The sequence below is a fragment of the Schistocerca piceifrons genome, chromosome 8 (genome assembly GCF_021461385.2).
Source record: "Schistocerca piceifrons isolate TAMUIC-IGC-003096 chromosome 8, iqSchPice1.1, whole genome shotgun sequence".
Taxonomy (NCBI): domain Eukaryota; kingdom Metazoa; phylum Arthropoda; class Insecta; order Orthoptera; family Acrididae; genus Schistocerca; species Schistocerca piceifrons.
The window spans coordinates 355,508,949-355,531,559 of record NC_060145.1 but is presented as its reverse complement, the minus strand read 5'-3'; the positions used below and the strand labels follow the sequence as shown (position 1 = coordinate 355,531,559).

At 41.5% G+C, this 22,611-nt stretch overlaps 1 protein-coding gene across 1 annotated transcript in view; it reads right to left on the bottom strand.

The window, feature by feature from the left end:
• LOC124712346 (extracellular serine/threonine protein kinase four-jointed) overlaps nt 1-22,611 on the bottom strand; it is a 1,321,952-nt gene that overhangs the window by 1,088,533 nt on the left and 210,808 nt on the right. Inside the window, exon 2 of the mRNA XM_047242642.1 lies at nt 4,359-4,407. The gene's annotated coding sequence lies outside the window, so the exon portion shown is untranslated. The remainder of the gene's footprint in view (nt 1-4,358; nt 4,408-22,611) is intronic.

Genomic DNA, 22,611 nt, shown 5'->3' with positions numbered 1-22,611 from the left:
AGAGGTCTTTCATGAGCTTAGCTATGCCCATGATCTGGCGAGAACCATCAAACCATGTGAATTATTGTTACTTTTGTACCACAACTTTATTAACACATGGTATTTCCAAGTCTTCCTTGATACATCCTAACATACCATCGGCCACGCAACCAGTGCCTAAAGGACACGGACTGCTTGTTCCTGTCCCGGCAGGTTGTGATAGTGAGCGACGGCGGTAGTGAAACTAGTGCAGCACCATCATCTTAATAACGCCGTTCCTCGAAATGATTCTGATTTTATGTGTAAGGATAAATGTACAGAGATCCACAAAATAACGCAGTGTGGACTTAATGAACTAGTGAGAGATCTGGAATAGCCGAAAGGTGAAACTGAACTTTTGGCGTCAAGACTACAACGGTGGAATTGTCATGACAAGACGGTAAATGTGACTACGTTCCGTAACCGCCATATGCCATTACTCCCGTTTTTCGAAAGTAAAAAGAACTTGGTATTTTATAGTGATATGCAGGGACTAAAAAAATTAATCAGTGGAAATTCTTCATCGACTCCTCCAAAGTAAGGTTCAAGTCTGTGCTACTGTATAATGGTAACGTGTTATCATGGATTCCGACTGGATATGCACCTTACACGAAAGAAACGAAAGAAACCTATGATAACAAGAAACAATTGTAATTGCGATTGAACCTTGACAAGCTTAAACGGTAGGCTTGTGGGAATCTGAAAGCCATAGGCGTATTATTTGGGCTACAAAGGGGACACACCAAGTTGTGTTGCTTCCTTTCCCTCTGAAATAGCCGCGTCAAAGCACTTCATTATAAAAAGAAAGAATGGCCTAAACGTCAGTCACCTGAACCACGATTTCACAGTGTTATGCACGAAGCACTTGCCAAATCTAAGAACATAATTCTCTCTGCTCTTCCTACAAAATTGTGCCTAACGATAAACATCGTTAAAGCCGTGGATAAAACTGGGGAAGAATTTCTCTATTTGTGCGAGAAATTTCCGCGTCTTCGTGAGTCGAAAATAAAAGAGGGGATTTTCGTGAGACCCCAGGCACGTAAACTGTACAAAGATGAGCATTTCAACACCATCCTGACACGTGACGAAAAGTTAGCTTGGAATGCCTTTGTTCTGGAGAACGCTTCCACTGGCAAATTTCGGACATGCAAATGAGATACCAGGGTAAGTGGAGGGCATCAGTGCTAGCCGATTATTCAAAATGGTTCAAATGGCTCTGAGAACTATGGGACTTAACATCTATGGTCATCAGTCCCCTAGAACTTAGAACTACTTAAACCTAACTAACCTAAGGACATCACACAACACCCAGTCATCACGAGGCAGAGAAAATCCCTGACCCCGCCGGGAATCGAACCCGGGATCCCGGGCGTGGGAAGCGAGAACGCTACCGCACGACCACGAGCTGCGGACCTAGCCGATTATTGTTGGATAATAATCGAGGCATCACCAGCAGAAAACCACAAACGCCAGGCAAAACGGTTGCGTCATCCATGACCTTCCTCCGACGCATAACATCAAAGTAAATATAGATAATAATGTAAAGTTATCATAACTTCTAAACGAGAGATTTTCGTTATCAACACACCCGAAAACATAAAGATTAGCTGCTTTTGTGCCAGTTAACAAAAAAAAAGTAGAATTTTGTTGCGTAGTGCTATCAACCAACTGTTCTATAATTTACTGGATTGAATATAGTCCTTCGTCTAGTAAAACAGAGTAAATGATAATTAAGCTAGTCAATAGCACGTACTTATGCTCGTTGCTACTTACAGTTCGCTGCAAACAGCTGACTTCCATCTGCTTTTACTTCAACAAAGAGCCAATTTTATTACTTAAAATCGGCATGTTTCACTAATACTTCAAGTCGTCACTGAACTGTAGATTATAATATCTTTATCTTCGTACGTATTGAAATTCGTTGGAGACTTCGCCATAGTGTGTTTTCCTACTCAGCAACATATAACTTCTAAATCGTACTAGCTCAAAAGTTACTGCTCGCAGATAAATATCTGCTCAACAAATACATAATATTTACTCTCTGCTCTACATTTTACCTGAAATATACGGATACTAGCGTCCTATTTCGATACTAAGAGGTCTATGTAAACAAAACCATGTAATTACTTAGTAACAAGTCTAGCGTATATATCTTAGACCAAAGATGCATATAGGTAGTCCGCGCTGCTCTTTCACATGCTCTTTCTGCAGTGCTCCTGTTTTAAAACAGCCTCTAACAATAACTAACGAGGTGAGTGAAATGGGGCAGATTCATGGAGTAGCAATACCTATGAAGTGAGCATTCAGATGCGCATAACGGAATTTCTGGCGCCACGTCACGTGACTGTCGTGTTACTTGAGGTTGTTCGCAAACACTCTGTAGATTCTGAAAATCTTTACTTAGCTAATACAGAGATACCCAGCTCTAAAAGTACCGTGGATTTTATATACGCGTTTCATCAGCATTTTGATAATTTTCATTCGATATCTGGAATGAACCTGGTCGCAAACTTGAGCAGATAAATGCGAGGGAGTTGTTTACAACAAGTATCGCAACTTGTTCTAGTGCCCTTTTTTTCTAAAAAAAAAAAAAAAAGAAAAGAAAAGAAAAGAAAAAAATGAAAGAAAGAGGGCGAAACACCCACCGCCTTTTTAGGTATTGGTCTGCATCTGATCGTATTGCTGTCTTTCTGTCCTAATAAATTATTCTGTGCCGACATTCCTAAATGACTTTTTAGAACGTCAGAATGAAAGTTTCCAGAGAAACATCCATCTGGGAGGTATTCATGCAGTTAATTAGCGATTTATCGCACCGTGAAATATTTTAGAGAGTCTGTTTGCATTTAAACTTTCAGGCAGTATATACTGCCCGTCCAAAACGTTCCGAGACTGATTTTATTCGTGAACTACAAGCGACTTCAGTGCAGTAATAACGCCGGTAGCTTGAACTAAACATCTTTGAACACCAGATGTGCATTCAACCAGCCAAGTGGTCACCAAACTATGGTTTCTATTTAGTGGAACCAACTGATTTGTATGTGTTACTAATAATATCAAATAATGCGAGTACCAGTACAAATTCAGGGCAGTAATGAAATCATTGGAAGCATTATGAATTGACCTTTCTGTGTGAAGACGCATTGCTACAGTAGTCTTGGAATTATCATATGCACTGACTGTATTGAAAATTTACATGTTTTGTGACAAGTTATTTATTACCTTTTCTTAAACTACTAATCGGATAAGAAACATGACAGTACACAGCGTGAACAGAAAAAGGGCAAGATCTTTCGTACACTGTGACTCGAAAAAGAAGGCAGATGAACTTTTTTTTCATTACCTCTGTTGGTTAAGCAACCTGTTGTACATGCAGTGAAAATGCATAAATTGCAGACAAAGAAGAGTGTAGTTTTTCTGGGCGTAGCATGGTCTTTCTTGAAGCATTTTTTTGCTTGGCTGCACAAACACCATTTAGCGGCTAACCATGAAGACTTACTCAGGGACTCCCAGTACATCTAATTAAAATTATTATGCAGTTACTTCATGATAGCACTACAACTATCGGTATTTCCAGAAACAGAAAAATAAACACATTCATTTTCACATACTTGTCAAAAATACGTTAGAAGAAATCCAGCTTCTGTCATTAGTCCGACAAAAATTACAGTATCTAGTTACGTTTATCGTAAGAGATTGATGCACCATAATGTTATATTCGAAATACCAATTTGCTACATTCATTATGTTTTCTTGCAAATTTACTCACCGCTGAAGCGTCAATACCACTGTGGATTTGTACCATTTTCCATTAACAATGATTTCACTAAACGTGACTGGTGCAATAATTTTTATTTGAATCTGTTTTTGTGCAGAAATATCCCATTATATGGCAAATTTTTGAACATGCGGTTAAACCAGAAAAACACAGAATTGGTAACGGCATCATATAAGCCCAGCTCAAGTGAAAATTGAAATGTCGTTCAGACAAAGGAAAGCAGTAGAGAAACAACCGTCTCCGAATCCGATCGCTGTGATTCTGAAGCCAGTTTGAAAGCTGTGTTCAACGTGAGCAGTGTGTCGCGAATAAAAGCCGCCACGTCAGCTACACCATCCTTAAAACTGACTGAAGTAAAGATTAATCATCTGTTTCCTGTTTTTTACAAAAAGTTGAATGTTTGTATGCCTTGCTTTGACTGTTATGCTGATCGCATCAAATAACAGTATTGCTACAACACACGGCATTTCTTAATGGCTTAATATGACATAAAATATCACTGTTGTCGTAATTACGATTTCCAGTACCTACAACTCCCGAGTAATCCGAAGGAGATGTTACTCACGTTCCCAGAACAGACGGCTTGCAGAGATCCTCAGGTGTGGGCACCGTCCCTGCAACAAACAGAAATGACAATCACTTTTAGCAGTACGAAAGAATAATTCTATTGTCCGGAACAATTAGCGCAAAAATAGCAGAATTACCAAAGCAATACCAGACAAGGTACTTCTTCCGATTGAGATTAAAGCGCACTGTAACATTGATTCAAAGTCAATTTTTTGTTTCTGGCAACGCACTTTCCGAAACAACTTACTGGTAGCAGTACTTCCCCGTCATGTACAAAGCGTTTCATTTCGTCATGGAGCGTGGGTGGGCGAAAATGAGTATCTGCGTTTGGCTACGATTATTTGGTAACGGAGAAATGTACAATAGTAACGTTCAGGTAAATAATACCTTGTAAACTGAACTCAATTGGTCTTGCAGGGTAGGCGCACCAGCCCCAAATCGAATCTGCCCGGCGGAATACCGACGAGTCGGCCAGCCTGGATGTGCTTTTTAGGCGGTTTTCCACATCCCGCTAGTCCCCACGTTCCACCTCAGTTCCGCCACTCACAGACATTTGAAGACGTTCGCACTCGTTCATGGATTACACTAGACGCAGACAGCTGGGGTACACTACTTACGTCCCGGGGTGTTTGGGGTGGCGGCAGGAAGGGCAACCAGCCCCACCCTCTGCAACTAACACTGCCAAATCCGTAATAACAAGGCCGACCCCGCGGTGAAACGGGACAAGGCCCTAAGAAAGAAAGTTCTCTTGCTTAGTAACAAGGGGGAGTTTCCGGTTTCCGAATGCGACCTCAGCTTTTTAAGTGTGCAAAAAAAGAAAAAAAAGCACACGAAGATTACCAATGACGTAGCATGTTTGCAGAATTGCAGGCGTTTTGAAACACAAGCGGTCTGATTATAAGACGCGTAAAGTTATTTAAATTTAAGAGTGGTCGTAATATCAACACTTTATAAGTCAAGGTACATTAGGTCGACTTGAACAAAGAACTATGCTAGCATTTTATATTACGATACACTTTTTTATTTTTAGGAAATTAAGCAGCATGTTCACCACTACGATGTATCACTGGCGTTTAATATAATCATGCTGCATTGTTTTGTGCACTATGTACAAAATTCGAAAGAGTGTTTTATACATTTACATTTCCGTGCAGCTAATTCTGCACATAAACCTTTGATTAATACTGTAGAACTATTTTTTTCCCAACCGTTCGCGTAAATATTGATTCAGACCCTACATATTTTATAATCGGTATGAGAATAACTACTGAAAACGTATGATAAATCAACGAATAAATTTTATATCTTCCTCTCGTTCTCTTACTTCCCCATTTCGGACAGTTAAATCGTTTGCATTTTGTAATCGTTTCAGGATTTTTTTTCCTTGTCAGACATAATACTTTATGTTGCGTGGTTGACTCAACAACGCAGAAACGAAACATATAATTTATTAAAATTTTGCGGGACCTCTACGTTTTTTTATTTTATTTCATCTTTTTTTTACCACTCTATAAGCCGTTGTCCCAGTCGGACACTCCCCTTATAAGCTGCACACTAATATTGTGCGCAGCCGATGTCCTGCTCGCACTATAAATAAGAAAGCCGAATGATTAGAAAGTACGCACTTGCGAAGTAGTACGTACACTTACTTCTCCCCACACATGTTGTTTCGCCATTTCTGTGACAGCCATTTAAGGCGTTAGGGAAATTAGCCGAAATTAATCATACACACGATCTCTTACGGGGACGAGGATCAGCGACGTGCTGCGAGTAATGATGGTAACTGGCAAGGGTACTACGCCAACACTGTGTGGATAAGTTGGAAGTTTGAGACAGTCAGGGACCATGTCCGGATGGCCGAGGCGTTCGCGACAAACGGAAAATTCCGAATTGTAGTCAAAAATTATTCAAATGGCTCTGAGCACTATGGGACTTAACTTCTGAAGTCATCAGTCCCCTAGAACTTAGAACTACTTAAACCTGACTAACCTAAGGACATCACACACATCCATGCCCGAGGCAGGATTCGAACCTGCGACCGTAGCGGTCGCGCGGTTCCAGACTGTAGCGCCTAGAACCGCTCGGCCACCCCGGCCGGCCTTGGAAATTGTAATTAACTGGAGATTTTAGAATTTGTCCTGGAAGAGGCGGACAGCTAACTGCGCCACAATTTTTTGAATAAGTTGTAAGGTTTCTAGCTTATTTTTGGTATTCAGTGAAAGTGATGTGAGCTCTCTCTTTATTCGACGTGTTTACGCTTCAAATCTGTACACCAGATATTTTTTAAACAGAATTCTTCGATAGTCTATATGTTACGCCACAGAAGTTTTGAGTACAAGCAGTGTGATCTTTGTTAGCCAGTAGCATTTTCGCTGCCAGTGTGGCATTCTGTGAGAAGTGAGTGAGATAGTCGGGTTTTTGTCACGCTGCTGAGGGGTCTGCAAAAAACTAGCATATCATAAAGATGCAGCAGAGGATGTCGCTTTTTGGAAATATGATTTTGTAAAGACTAATTTGAGAGGTACGAAGATATTCAGGTTCTGTATTGCTGCGTAGCTTGCCAGCGCGTTAATTTATCATGAGTTTGAGAAAGGCAAATATTTAGCACTATTTTTTCTCTGTTGGTTCAGGCCAGTCTGTTCGATGGTCGAGACGTCATTAAATAATGTTATCTGTTTCTTAGTTTCGACTAAGAGTTATAGATTTATCAAACCTCTACAATTTCATTAATTAATTTCATGGCAGAATCATGTTTTTTATAAGAAGTGATTTTTCTAAATATGGTTGGAATTCTTAAGGAATGAGGTTCATAATATAGTTTCGAATGTTAGTCTCTTTTTGGCCATTCAGTAAGTTTAGTTTCTTCCACCATCCCCTCACGAAACTTTTGTTTTGTAATTGTGTCTTACAGCACTGCACTGGGCGGAACTGTCACTCAGAGTAAAGTGTGGTGTGTTTAGCATAGCTGCTTTTCCTCGCATTGCTGTTGGCAAAGCTTTTCTTCAGCTGGTTTGCTGCAGCGCTGTATTTTAACATTCATCACTTTCGGGCAGTAACAATTTTCCGTTTCCACAAGGTAAGTCATAAAAATTTGTTACGACCAATTTAACATTACTCTTAGGACATAATAAAATAATTCACAGTTAAGCATTGCATTTCAAAATTATCTCAGGGTCAGTTTAGGTAAAGTTCAGTTCATATTTAATTTCTTTGTCATGCATTTTTATTCTTACAGTGCAGTGTTACATGTTCACGTCTGTGTCATTTAATATCCAGAATTTTATTTAGTCAGTTTGGATATGTAATTTGCAGGCCATTTTGGTAGAAGCTTTTTGTACATTTACCCTCTCAAAGTTCAGTTTGTAATTATGTAGAATTATTTTTTACTCTGTTAGTTCAGTGTGTTGCAGCTGAAAGTCTCGGCTGTGGTCAAATCGCATTGTAGCACTGTTCATTGCACTGCACAATACAGAATTTCACGGAACAGTTTCTTTACTATACAGTTTTACATTTTCTAATTATTTTCGGTGAAAGTTGACTGCAACACTGTAATACAGCTTTAAATAGACTTGGCGACTATTTTTATTGGACGGTGTTTACGTAAGCACGCCACCTGCATTGTTCAGGTTTACGTCACAGCACAGACACATACGAAAGTTTAAGAATAGAAGCTAGTTTACATACAAGCAAAAAAACAACAATAATAAAACAAAGCAGTTACAAAGTTGCTGTTGCCGTTGATGAGAATGCTGGACGCAATATGCGATCTTCAAGCAGTGCACGAGCTGTGCCGTGACAGGTGAACATTCCATGATTCACCGTGCGAAAGGTATTGGAACAATTCCAGTGCGAGTCCAGGGTGTCGTGGAGGCAGACGGTCGTCACATTGAGCAGCGTTTGTAACTTGGAACATAAACATGGTACACAGTTAACAAGCGTTACCCTCTCATATGGAAACTGAATGTGTTCGTTTCCAAGCTTTATTCGTTGTATTACTTCCGCATGTCCTTACAAATGCTTCCATAAAGTATCATTGTCCTACTGTTACTCTTTTTTCACAGGGACCCTCTCAAGTAGCGAAGTTGAATTATAACCGCCCTGTACTTAGTGCGACGGTTTGCTGTGTAAAGTTGTAGAATCGGCGGCTTATCCGACCGGCTGGGCGGCTGCTCAGCGAAACAGTAGGCCCGAGCCGGCTCTCTTGTTTCCTTTTGTCTGCGGGGTTTAATGTCCCGGGGAGAGCGGGGTCATTAGACGGCGGTCGGCACTCTTTGCCGCACGCAGTTTGCTGTCACTTTGGCGCTGCGGGACGCTTTTATCCTCCCCCTCCCACGGCGCGAGTCGTGACCTCCGCCCCCCTGCCTTCCTCCCCCCGCCTCACAGCTTTTCGCACGTTTCGTCCATTACCGCCCCTCTCATCCGCACTCCGCTGTCACTCAATTACTCTGTAAATCGGCCATTGTCTTCTTCATTCCTCCACACTTTCCCTGAAACGACGGAGCCCGGATGTGCTGTGAACAGTTCGAGGCCATGCTTTGGCTTTTGTGGCTACACCGTCCGTAGCGAATAACAGCTTTATCCTTCCACGTCATTCGCCCTAAAACGTATGTTGGAACAGGTCCGTAAATGATGGTTCCTGATTGGGTCAACGAAAGTATTTTTATCCCAAAATACAGTCACCGGGAATCTACTATTAATTATCTAATTACTAATACGTACACTTGTCAACAGATAATACGGACCTACGCGAGGGTCGTTCCATATTGATTTGCACTTATTGTCAATACTCGGAGTACAGGTGCAAGTACGTAGCACTTTGGCCTACCTGTAGGTGGCAGGACAATCTCTAGAAGCGTAATCCCATTTTCCCAACTTCTGTCTACATCTACATACTAACTATCAAAACGTTCGAAGATGTACAGAAAGTAAATAATCTCCGCTGAACTAAGTATTCTAGTTTGTCAACCTTTATATAATTTCATAAGTCGGAATAATTATATTGGCAGATAAATGTTACTTATCTTGCTATCTACATCTACATCGATACTCTGCAAATCACATTTGAGTGCCTGGCAGGAGGTTCATCGAACCACCTTCACAATTCTCTATTATTCCAATCTCGTATAGCGCGCGTAAAGAATCAACACCTATATCTTTCCGTACGAGATCTGATTTCCCTTATTTTATCGTGGTGATCGTTCCTCCCTATGTAGGTCGGTGTCAACACAATATTTTCGCATTCGGAGTAGAATCCTGGTGATTGGAATTTCCTGAGAAGATTCCGTCCCAGCGAAAAACGCCTTTCTTTTAATGACATCCAGCCCAAATCCTGCATCATTTCTGTGACACTGTCCCCCATATTTCGCGATAATGCAAAACGTGCTGCCTTTCTTTGAACTTTTTCGATGTACTCAGTCAGTCCTATCTGTTAAGGATCCCACACCGCGCAACAGTATTCTAAAAGAGGCAATACAAGCGTAGTGTAGGCAGTCTCCTTAGTAGGTCTGTTACATTTTCTAAGTGTCCTGACAATGAAACACAGTCTTTGGTTAGCCTTCCCCACAACATTTTCTATGTGTTCCTCCCAATTTAAATTATTCGTAATTGTAATAGCTAGGTATTTAGTTGAATTTACGGCTTTTAGATTAGACTGATTTATCGTGTAACCGAGGTTTAAAACGTTCCTTTTAGCACTCATGTGGATGACCTCACACTTTTCGTTATTTAAGGTCAACTGCCACTTTTCGCACCATTCAGATATTTCTTCTAAATCGTTTTGCAGTTTGTTTTGATCTGCTGATGACTTTATTAATCGATAAACGACAGCGTCATCTGCAAACAACCGAAAGACGGCTCCTCGAATTGTCTCCCAAATCGTTTATATAGACAAGGAACAGAGAAGGGCCTATAACACTACCTATGGCTGTCCTTGGTCTAGGATACCGGTTCCAGTTTATGTTTTCCAATTAATAAGTCCAAAATTTTTTATGTCAGTAAAAGTCGCGGGAATATTGTTGCTTTCTGTCATCATCAGTATTTATTCAGAAATTCTTGACACATTCTACAACACCACTTGTCAAATAAATGCGTCGTGCAACATTTCAACACAGCACAAAGAACTTGAGAATTACATTGAACAACCTCGACAACAACTCAACCTATCACAGCGCCTTTGGCGCCTAAAATTTCTATAAATATTACGTACATAGCATCCACATCATTCTAGAACAGGATGTAGTTCAAATGAATTTTATTATGACTGTCTTAATGGAAATTACTTTTATGGTACAATTTACATAATTTTTCGGGAAAAAATTCTTTATATAAAGATTTATGCACCTAACAATTAATGATGATGGTTGCAGATTTTGACAATATAAAAACTATCAGCTTCCTATCTTTGTATAGTTGTCGATTCAATTAGCGATAATGAAACTAGAAAAATTAAAATAGAAATTTTATTTACATGAAAACCAAAGCTTAACGATGTTAGTTTCGCTCTAAAGTGGCTTTTGACTCATTTAAGTTAACAACTGAGATTACTAATTTTCGTAGTTCAAGATCTATGTTGCTAAGTGAATCGATACGAAAAATAAAATTATATTATCAGAAAAATAGTGTTTTGCTGACGAAATACATGCAAAATTATCTTTAGGTGTGGAGTATATAATTTAAATATAAAAATTAAGTCAAGCCGAAATTTATACGGGATTTAACATTTCAATTGAAGTACGAAAGTTCTGAGTAGGCGAGATTCATTACAATACACTCTCCGCAAGCTGCCGTACGGTGTGTGGCACACTGTACCACTGCCAGTCATTTCCGCTCCTGTTTCACTTGCAAATGGAGCGAAGCAAAAACGACTGTCTATGTGCCTCCGTATGAGCCCAAATTCCTCGTGTCATGCGAGATATATGTTGGGCGCAGTAGAATCGCTCTACACTCAGCTTCAAATGCCAGTTGTCTAAATTTTCTCAATAGCGTTCCTCGAAAAGAACGTTGCCTTTCCTCCAGCAATTCCCATTTCACTTCGCAAAGCACCTCCGTAATACAAATCCAGCAGCCCGCCTCTGAATTTCTTTGATGGGGCAAATCTCAAACACGCGAGCAGTACTCAAGAACAGGTCGCGCTGCCGTTCTATATGCGGTCTCCTTTGCACACTCATTACGTGGAAGGACAATATGGATTGTGATCATTAAGGACAGTGCTGGACGAAGAAGAGGAAGAGTGTAAACATCGCGAATATCGGCGGGCGATCGGTGGCAGTGTGTGAGAGAACATTCAGTCACGAAAAACCATGTACAACAGGGTGGATGGGTGTAAAAGTGGCCGCACATAAACGGAGAAACAACCAGTTCTGGAAGGAAAGTCACTATGGTAACGCCAGCCAACATTTCAAAAGTGGAGAAGCACATGCAGAAGAATAGGTGCATCATGTTCACGGAACTGGAGGCGGCCACAGGACTTATCAGCAACATTCCGCACAGTGTGCGGAAACCTTAAGCATGGGGAAGTGTCCGCCAGGGCGGTGCCGAAATCCCAAGATGCAACACAAACGTAACAGCGCAAGGACGTGTGTAGTGATCTCCTTGAACGCCACAGCAAGGATACAGAATGTTTCATGACCACATTCGTGACTGGCGATGAGCCTTGGATTCACTAACTGAGCCAAAGATCAAAGCCCAGTCAATACAGTGGAAGCATGCGGCGCCTTCAGTGGGAAAACACGTGGCCAAAGTCTTTTGGAACAAGGTTGAGCTCCTCCTCATTCACTGGCTGGAACCAGGGAACACAGTTGACAGCACGGCGTATGTGGCGACTCTTTGAAGGCTCCGCAGTGCAATTCAAAAGAAACTGCCAGAAAAATAAGTAAAAGGAGTGCTCTTGCAATAGGACAACGCTCGTCCATGTACGGGTCTGTCAGCTACGGCCGTCATCGCAGAGGGACCCACGCACTGCCACACCCACCGTATTGTCTTCATTAGGCTCGTTGTGATCACCACCTGTTTGGGGCTATGAATAATCCTCTGCACAGACACCTTTCGTAGTAGTCCACGAACTGCGTGCAACTGTCCTGTGGTGTGCGCGACGAACTACAAAAAAGTGGTTGGAGGAGTAACTACAGTAGTTAGCACATAGTTGAAGAAATTTTGTTGTATGAACAACAGTCTGGGAACGCTTTGTTTCCATGTTACGACTAATTTTCTCCAACGCATTTGTCATGGGGAACACACGACAACAGAACGTTAGAATCACGGCAAACATCCACTCTTAGTCACGTCTGGTGACGCTGTTCACCGCCAGTGTTTTGTTTTACATGTCCTGGTTGCCATACGTCGTAAGTCATTGCTTCTTTACAGGTAACATCAACTGTTCCAGCGGTCAGTGTGACCGTTGCAAGCCCACAGGTTACTACGTAGAGTTAATCACAGACTTGGTTCCTGCAATGGCAATGTATACAATTGCAAAGATGGTTGATGCCCATTTGATGTATACATTAGCTGACGGCAATGGCGCTCGCACTCAGCGTTTGCACTGGGAGAGATTTCCAGAACGTAGGTGCCCCAACAGGAACACATTTGAAGCCATTGATAGTTGTCTTCGGGAACATGAGGTATTTAAGCCTGATACTCACGACTAGGGAAAGCCACCGCCGCAACGAGAGGCGGCAATTCTTCATGCAGTTTACGACGACCTTAGTGTCAGTGCAAGACATGTAGCTGCAACACTGAATGTTCACCACTTCACTGTCTGGTGAGTGTTACAAGAGGACCAGCTGTATCCATACCATTTACAGAGTCTGCAGGCACTATCAGCAGCTGATTTTTCTGCACGAGTACTCTTCTACGAATGATTTATTCAGCCAGGTGTCAACCCTAATTTTAGTGTAACGGTTCTGTTCACATATAAGGGGCCATTTCAGCGAGGTAGATTGTAAATGTTCACAGTTAGCACGTATTGGCAGACGTCAATCCTTACTTAACTGTCAAAGCGAGTCATCAACAAAAATTTTCTGTCAATATTTGGGCCGGCGTTGTCCACCTAAGCTCAACGGACAAAGCTCTCATTATTTCGTAGAGAATGTTCTACCTGTTCTCTTAGCACATGTGCCTTTAGCTGTGCAACTCAACGTGTTCGTCATGCACGATGGAGCAACTCCTTATTTTAGGGTTAATGCCCGTCGGCTTCTAAATAACACACTCAGTGACAGATGGATAGATAGAAATGGACCAACTGCCTGACCTCCACGCTGTCCAGGCCTAAACCCACTAGACTTTTATTTGTGAGGGCATGTGAAAGCTCTTGTGTATGGGACCCAGTAAAAGATGTTCAGAGTCTTCGTGCCAGTATTATAGAAGGCTGCGAAACCAGACGCAATATCTCCAATGATGCATCAGCGCATATGAAATTCACTACTACAGCGGGGTGGTGAATGTATCAATGCCCACGGAGGGCACATTGAACATATCCTGTGAGAAATAGTTGCATGTGGTATGCTGGTACGTTCTGTTCATTTTTGGAACAACCTACGACCAGCTTAGAGACAGAATTGATGACACTTTCTGCAGGACCTGACCATCATTTTGCAGGACAATGCTCAAGCACGTGCAGTGCAAACTGTTACTGATGCAACAACAACAACCATCGGTGGGGAAAGTTTTTCTTCCATTCATCCACAATATTACGGACCGTATCGGGAAAGTGCTGGCCAAGTTTAGAGTTGAAACAATCTTCAGGCCCACCAAGAAGATTAGTGAATGCTTAAGATCGGCGAAAGATGCACGACACCCTTTAGCTACTCCTGGTGTGTATAAGATTCCGTTTAGTTGTGGGAAGGTTTACACTGGAACCACAAAAAGAAGTATCAATACTCGCCTAACTGAACATAAAAGGAACTGTCGACTGGGACACACGGACAAATCGGCTGTAGCGGAACATGTTTTTGAAACGGGTGACCATGAAATAAGCCGGCCGCGGTGGTCTCGCGGTTCTAGGCAAGCAGTCAGGAACCGTGCGACTGCTACGGTCGCAGGTTCGAATCCTGCCTCGGGCATGGATGTGTGTGATGTCCTTAGGTTAGTTAGGTTTAAGTAGTTCTAAGTTCTAGGGGACTGATGACCACAGCAGTTGAGTCCCATAGTGCTCAGAGCCATTTGAACCATTTTTGAACCATGAAATAAAATTTAGTGAGACGAGCGTGCTAGCTAAGACATCGCATTATTATGCACGTATGTATAGAGAGATTTTTAAACACCACAATAATTTTAACAGGAAAGAAGAAGGCTTGAAGTTAGATAAGATACGGCGATCGACTTTGTACCAAAGATGTGACAATCGATTACCTTCGATCGAGAGTAATGACGCCAGCCAGAGATAGTTTTACTGTTGACAACACGTGACGAGTGGTGGCGCCCTCTACACGCTCTATATAAACAGAACCTCCACGGCCTAGCAGCCAGTCGTAGACCCACCTAAGATGATGTTGCCCGCAGCTGGCAACGAAACGTCAGGGAGAAGTATTTCTACTATTGGACCACGGCCTCTTGGCCCGGAAGTTTTAATTACTGAAGACGCCGGCCGTGAAAGCCTACACACTATGATGTTACTGATTTGTTTGACTGATGGGGCTGCTAAGTGCTATGTCTCCTAGTGCACTAGCCGGCCGGAGTGGCCGAGCAGTTCTAGGCACTACAGTTTGGAACCGCGCGACCGCTACGGTCGCAGGTTCGAATCCTGCCTCGGGCATGGATGTGTGTGATGTCCTTAGGTTAGTTAGGTTGAAGTAGTTCTAAGTTCTAGGGGACTGATGACCTCAGAAGTTAAGTCCCATAGTGCTCAGAGCCATGTGAACCAACGTACTGCACTCCCCTGACTTAAGCCCTCGTGAGTTCAACTCGATTTATAAACTGAAGGAAACAATTCACGGCATTCCCTTAAGAACTGCTATAAATTAGTCGGGCAGTAGACAGCGCCGCTTGAACTGTCAACACAACTGGCACTCCTAAGATTATCCTACGACTTCCACATCGCTGGCAACGGGTTATACACGATGCTGGTGACTACTTTGAAGGTCAGCAAAACTTTGGAACACGTATCTATTTTGCACGAGCTGTAAATAAATAGTTGCCACTATTAAAGTTCGAACCCTCGTATTCTTCAGATGTTTCAAAAGCAACTTGGTCATTTATTTATCATTAGCGCAACAAATGAAGAATTTTTCAAACATCTTTGACTTGAAATCTGATTCTAAATATTGTAAAAATATGTGTCGTTTTGCGTAACATTGTTTGGTACAAAGAAGGCTTTGAAACGTGTGAGACATTATCGATGACTGAACCTTATCGAATGCAGGCAGCTAGGCTGGCATGTGGTGAAATTTCAGCAAATAACGTGAGAAACATAATACTGGCATACTTTTTGACTTCAACTGGTTCTGTAAATAGTCAGTTTCCTTAAATATAGTTTTTGGAAAGATTTTTAGTATACCACACAAAATAGGCACATTTTTTAAACTAAGTGGTTGAACAACTTAGTTATCGTATTTGTTTCGTTCCTTGTCACTGATATATTGAAAGATCTTCTCGGTTCCTTGAATTCATGGTTCCACGCATTTTTCGTGTGAGCTCTGTCACAGTTTTGTGGAATTTAGTCCCACAAAACTACCTTTGAACGAATTAACCAATGCGCACCCCCTTTGCCCCCTTCAGCACACGACACCACGCTAACGACACAATAGCCGTCCACTGCAACAGGAGTGCCCCGCGGCTCCAGAGCTGGCGTGTGCCGTTTGGACGGCACCGGCGCCTGCTGCTCAGATGCGGTAGCCGCCACGTGGCTCTTCATATCACGGCCACAGCACGGTGGCACAGTGGTTAGCACACTGGAATCGCGTTCTGGAAGACGTAGGTTCAAATACCTCCGGCCTTACTGGTTTATAGATCGCTACTGGCAAATGCCGGAATGGTTCCCTCGAATAGGGTCGGCCGGTATTCTTTCCCATCCTTGACACAGTTCGTCTTTCAAATGGCCCGAAGTCTACGGGACGTTACAATTCAATCTTCCTTCTTTCTGTACACATCCGTACTTTCCGCGTCCATGACTTCTACCTCACCATTTAAAACTGTCATATCCAGTTAACTAACACACTAAAGTATCTTGCTCTAACCCACAACCGGCAACAAATGTGGAAGCCTCACCCACTAACCATCGAATGTAAAGCCCACAATAGACTAAAATTACTAGCAGACTGAATTCTCCATATCTGCAAAACCCTGATCTGACCCACCCTCTGCTATGTAAATGGATCTCTGTCCCACCAAAGTTCTGTAAGTCCCTCCAAATCCAGGAACATCACGCACTGTTTCTCACATTTCACATCCGTTTACCTTCTCCCACATGGATCATCTACCTTCTCGTGGCATCCCAGCCCCTCCTCAGCCACCTCCGCATATCCTAGGGTTTCCCACTATCCATCTCGACTCTTCCCTAACATCTCCATAGTTTTCGTACCTAACACATCCCTATCTTTTTACCCACACCCTTCAACTTTATGTTATCTCCACTCACAATACTTCTTATCCAGCGCAAGTCCTTCAGATTTCAAGTGAAAGCGCAGTAGTTCAGTGTTTCTTTTTTTTTTTATCAGAGGAATTTCACCATTCTGCGATGTGTTTTTAAAATTATATTTTCATTTTTTCACTGTGCGTCTTTGACTTTTTAATTTAAATGTAAAGACAGCCCTAATGTTTGTTTCTCATTCTCGTTATATATTTTTATTCGCTTGGCTGAATAGTGGAATATTGTACTGATAGACAATCCTTCCCCCTCCCCCACCCGCTCATATGGGGTGAGGGAGATGAAATAACAATAAAGGGAAAAAAATCTTACCATATCACGGCCGTGTACGGTGTGCCGTACAGGCGGATACCACACAAGTGTGAAATAGGCGTAAGAGACCTAGGCTCTTCTTATCTGTCGGGCCAATGAGGAGGTCGGGCAGGGGCACTAATTGCTGCTTCCTCGACCTTTTCTGGTAGTAAATTTCATTGGTCGCAAATTTCAATGGATGCAGTTTACGGGACATCTGTGGTGGGGTTCGAGGTGATGTGGGGAATGGAGTGGGGGTGTTGGGGAATGAGTAGGGGGGAGGAGGATAGGGAGAAGTCACTGTCGAAATGAGCCGGAGCCATTAGCCAGAGGAAGAAAAAGCGGAGAGGCAGGTGCAGGGATTCTGGCAGCAGAAGAAAGAAATATTAACTTGTACAATGTTGTCATTTCGATTCAATGGAGCAACTCGACTGGATAGAAGGATAGTGAATGCTTTGTGTTTCTTTAGTGAGATAATGTTCGGAATGGGAAATGTGGAAGGCCGATTAGAGCAGTTGAATCTGCAAAGATGGAGACAGGTGATCAAGATATAAACTTTAGCGTGGTATAAAAGCATGGCCTTTAGTTTATAAGATTGCTACACAATACTAGATTCAAAAGTTTGCATACTTTCACGTCGGACATAAGTTTCAAAGGTGAAAATCGAATTTCAGGAACAGCTTTTCCCTATCGTGTTTACACGCTAATGCATGAATCGAATTTGCTAACCCCGTGAAATATCACTTTTGTATCGTCAATTATTTTACGCGGATGTCCTCTGCTAATCAGTTGTTCCAGTTCCATTTTAGTTAATACGATGGCTGTTTATATACTGTTCATAGAAGATCAATACTCTTCCTCAATCTAATATTTCTTGCTCGTTTTTGCAAAATATGGAATCATTATAAGACGACGGGAAGCAGCATACAGAAGAAACGATACTGTTGGTGAGCGAAATTCGAACATTACTCCAGAATCTGAGTAGAAAGAGATTTAATTATTATATTAACGATGTTCTCAACTATTTTAAAAGGTAGACTTTTTTCCGATATTGAGAAAAGCAAAGGCAAACGTCACATCGGTCAACACGTTAGTTACATGAAATTAACATTTGAAATGGCTGATCGCTTTTGAGTAAGGGTTAGTCTAATAGCACTTCTTCTCAAATTGTCCTCGATGTTGGCGGTGTATTAAACGCTAAGCCTACTTTCCTTCCTTCCTGCAGCTCCGCATTGCATTAACCGTGCACCTCAGTCTGCTTTGGGCACTTCTAAAATTTCTCGGAATTCTTTTATCTTATATGAATGAGAAGTCATTAAGCTCTAACAGAACGAATAAGCGATCTGATGCACTTCCTTAGCTCTCGTTTATGGCTTTAAATAAATCAATGTAATCCAAAGGTCTTTAACAGAATAACGTACTTAATGTTGAAAAAAATACAAAAGTTATTCACGGATAAACTGTTAAGCTGGTTTTGAGGTAATATCGATAAAAGTATCTCTTCAATGGAGAGGAGTTCGCCAGAGAGAAGAATTGAGCATTATAGACAGTGGCCAGCGTTATCATGTCTTCCGACTCTACTGTGCACGTGTCGATTCTTGTAATCAACTCTTTTCTCAATGAAGTGGTCTGCAAACAATTCATTTCATTCATGCATTTCATTCATGTAATAGGAAAGTATTAGTAAAATAAAATTCTACACGCGTAATACGATGTATAAAAGGGTTGTGGGTTGTTTAATTTATGTTGAAAAGTAATTGCTGCACATTATTTACGTTTCTTTAACCTGCGACTGAGTACCAATACTTACATAAAATCCAAAACTTCTAGAATATAAGATTTACTTTTAGAAATCCATAGTCAGGAATGCACTGAGAAGCCCGCATACAGGTTGCCCCAGGGAATCCAACGTTCAAGGATATGATAGGTACATTATTCAAAGCAATAAAGTTTACTAAAGATGGGCTCTAAAATGGAAACTTTTAGAGCTATGAGCACTTATTCAACATCGATACTGTAGGACAAATCTCTTCTAATGCAAACCCTTTGCTTTCCATATTTTGAGAGGTACTAGTATGGACCAAAACAAGAAACAATGTCATTTAAACAAGGACTCTAAAATGCGTACCATTAGAGCTGTGAGCAACTGTTCACCTTCGCTCCTGTGAAACTCATCTCTTCTGCTGAAAAGTGCTTCTGGCTATTAAGGTACGCGAGACAGAGCCCACGTTTCCACAATGGGATTTTCACTCTGGAGCGGAGTGTGCGCTGATACGGCTAGCTCAGATCAGCCGGTACGGTAGCTCAGCGTGTTCGGTCAGAGGGCTGCGTGCTCTCTGTAATAAAAAAACTGAGTCAAGGAACCTACGATCAATTTGAACGGATGTCTTGCGACATCCGCCCCGACAAAACGCAACGAACTATATCGGGAAAAAAAGATGGTAGAGCAGTTGCCCGCGAAAGGCAAAGGTCCCGAGTTCGAGTCTCGGTCCAGCACACAGTTTTAATCTTCCTGGAAGTTTCAGAGCCCCGTTAACTAGACCATTTTTTCTTATTTTCCTCCATACTATCTCCTCCCAAGGAAAACAAAGAGCTTGCAGCAGAAGAGATTTGTTACACAGTATCGAAGATGAAAAAGTGCTCATATATCTCAAGTTATGCTTTTTAGATCCCTTATTTACTAGACCTTTTTGCTTTAAATGATCGTTCCTGTTATATTCCCCAATATCACTGTTCCTCCGGGGGCACTCTGAACGCAACAGTAAAACAAAATGAACAAAGTTAGCATTACCGTCTTGTAATGACTCGTATTAAGCGCTAGATCAATCTAATTGCTTGTAGATTCTCGTCTGTCGTGAAGCTTCTTGAAAGTTTAATTCCGTTTTCTTGTTTGAAAGTCTGATTTTTAATTTTTCACAAGAATGGATGTTGCTCTGTATTAGAGTGAGAGGTTGTTGGTGAGGGCTGTGTACTAAGGTTCATGTGGCGAAATCGTAGTGAACGAGATGACTGAGAACTCACTGTGCGTCTTTGATGGAGTTGTAGGCTATGCATACGATAGAAGAAAGTTTCCGAACAGGAAACGAAAATTTGTGCCCTTCATGCTGAGTTAGGTGTTTTAATGTGCTTAAGCGTGGATTCAGTGAGTATAAGCTACTCCATTTTAAACAGAGAGAATAGACGAAAAACCACGTTCAGTCACAAATATCCGAGTTGCATGTAGTTTTATGCTACATATTTCTGGCGTGTACATTTTACTCAATTTTTTACAAAGTTTATAAACCATATAGCACGGAAGACAAGGAGCTCAAACGAGCAAAGTGCAGAAATGTTGTAGCAGAAAAAATAGGAGCAGGAACTTCGTAAGCGATGAAAATTTTACACATATTGCTATTTTGTTTTTTTAGCGTTAATTGGCTCTGGCTCTGAGCACTATGGGACTTAACATCTGAGGTCATCAGTCCCCTAGAACTTAGAACTAATTAAACTTAACTAACCTAAGGACACCACACACATCCATGCCCGAGGCAGGATTCGAACCTGCAACCGTAGCGGTCGCGCGGTTCCAGACTGAAGCGCCTAGAACCGCATGGCCACTGCGGCCGGCGTAGCGTTAATTACTATAAAGTTACAACATTTCCTTTAAAGCAGTAACCCAACTATGACTTTTTTCGTGCGTAGCTACATGTATTTTGGTTTTTATGCACACATGTTCATTGTTTGAAAATCTTAACTGGAAGCTACTGGGGGAGACAAAGAGGACGTACTTACAATATTTCAAGGAATTAGTATTGGACAAGGAATCTGGGAGTATACACTGTTACTGATATGGTCTTCACTCCGAAACTAGTGTAATGCGTCTCTTCACGCTAATCTACGTTATGCAAGCATCCTCGTCTCTGCATACATATTGCAGTTTACATCCACTTTAAACTGCCGTGGTGTCCCGCTACAATTTTTACGCCCCAGCCCCCTTCCCAATAAACACAGAAGCAAAATTCCTTCTATTACCAAATGAATTATTCCTTGCTTCCTAACAATACATCTTATCAATCCCTCTCTTCTAGTGATGTTGCACAGTCAGTTTCTTTTCGCCCGCGTAAAGTTAACCTAAACTTCATAAAATTAGATTGGTTTCTATATGGAATAACTGTTCATTATTCAGTGACAAGTGTTGTTTACATAGTATGTGGTTAAAAGCGCCGGTCGCTGTGTTTTACCCTTCCATTATGCCCAACGCTGTGCGCGATTTTTATGAAAGCCTTGTGATACTAACATTTATTTCATTAAGTAGTTAAGCTGTAAACTAGAATTTAGAAAAAAATCGTGCGTCCCTATTTTCAGTGTGTTCCCGAACAAGAACGAGATGGAAAGTAGGAGGGCATGCTGGAAAGAAATGCCTCCGGATTTTTATGCGAAAACTCTTAAAAGCTTTTTTGATAAAAAAAAACTTTGTTAACATTCTCCATTTCTATTTTTCACGTCTACAGATTTATCTCCCAACATAGTTACTCTGGCGACAAACACATTTCTCCCAATGAGAGACCATTTCTTGAAACCGTCACTGTAGAATATTTGACGTTGTTGACAGTGCCACAACCTTCACCACTATGACGAACAACTTGCGAAAGCTCATTTATTATTAAGTTCGGTTCAAAACTGATTTTTTCTGAATGAGCCATTCAATTATGTCCTTTTTATTAGTGTGGGCTTTTTGTCAGTGTAGGCTTTTTAATAGTGTGGGCTGCACTTATCTGAAAAGCGTTACACGGTGCGTTATCAAGAACAACAGGACCACCTGGAATGTTAGGAATCTGCTTCTCCTCAAACCATTTGTCGTACTTATCCCCTTTCATATGGTCGTTATAATTTTGGGATTTATATTTCGAATCATAAATTAAACTCTGCTCCTTGTATGAAAACCATAGCTCCTCCAGAGTGGACAACAACAGCTATTTGGCGTGCGCTGCTATTAGTCATTATAGCCGCTTCATGCTGCCAGCACTTTTTCGTGGCGTGATGGGTATGCATCCACGTTTCGTCCGTGAATGTCACTGGTTTATTTGTCCCCTTTTCATTATTTTTGATTGCTCTCAAGTAATAGCGCGCGCTTTCCAAAGATGTCGGAACACTCTGTTAGGATAGTTCTCTTATTTTTGCATGTTTCGAAGGGAAACCCTATTTTCCTCAAAATGTTTCGAAATGTTTCCCTTCCCCCATGAAAATTTATCTCATTTTTTTGAAAATACAGCTTTCTCAACGTTAGGATTTCCTTCTTCTGATCATAATACTCCAAAAATTTTCTTCTTTTTAGAGCTTTATAGGATTCATCTAGAGAAACTACTTTTTTAGAATATCTTTGTTTTCAAGGACTTTTAATTCT